The following is a 432-nucleotide window of genomic DNA, read 5'->3' on the forward strand; positions in this document are numbered from 1 at the left end:
GCTCGGGCAGCGCCGCGGGCGCCGGCGGCGCCGCGGGCGCCGGTTGCGCGAAGGCGCCGGGCGCCTCCTCGGCGCGCGCGAGCTCCGCCTCGAGCTGCCGCCGCTCCGCGAGGAGCTGGCGCTCCGCGAGGACGCGCTGCCGCTCGCGGAAGACGCGGTCGCGCCGCGCCTCCGGGTCGTCGGGCAGGCCCGTCACGGACGTCGCCATGGACGGCCGCGCGGCGGCCTCGACGTACGCGACGGCGGGCGGCGCGGCCGCGGGCGCCGCGGGCGCGACGGCCGCGGGCGCCGCGGGCGGCGCGGCGGCGGGTGGCGCGGCGGCGGGCGGCGCCGCGGGCGCGAGCGGCGCGGGCGCGAGCGGCGCGGGCGCGAGCGCTGGAGGCGCGGCGGCGGGCGCGAGCGCGGCGGCCGTCGCGGCGGCCGTCGCGGCGG

General features: G+C 88.0%; 1 protein-coding gene across 1 annotated transcript in view; it reads right to left on the reverse strand.

The window, feature by feature from the left end:
• AURANDRAFT_62357 (hypothetical protein) overlaps positions 1-432 on the reverse strand; it is a gene marked incomplete at both ends in the record, with an annotated part of 4584 nt that overhangs the window by 3589 nt on the left and 563 nt on the right. The window lies entirely within an intron of this gene.

The sequence above is a fragment of the Aureococcus anophagefferens genome (assembly GCF_000186865.1).
Source record: "Aureococcus anophagefferens unplaced genomic scaffold AURANscaffold_4, whole genome shotgun sequence".
Lineage (NCBI taxonomy): Eukaryota > Pelagophyceae > Pelagomonadales > Pelagomonadaceae > Aureococcus > Aureococcus anophagefferens.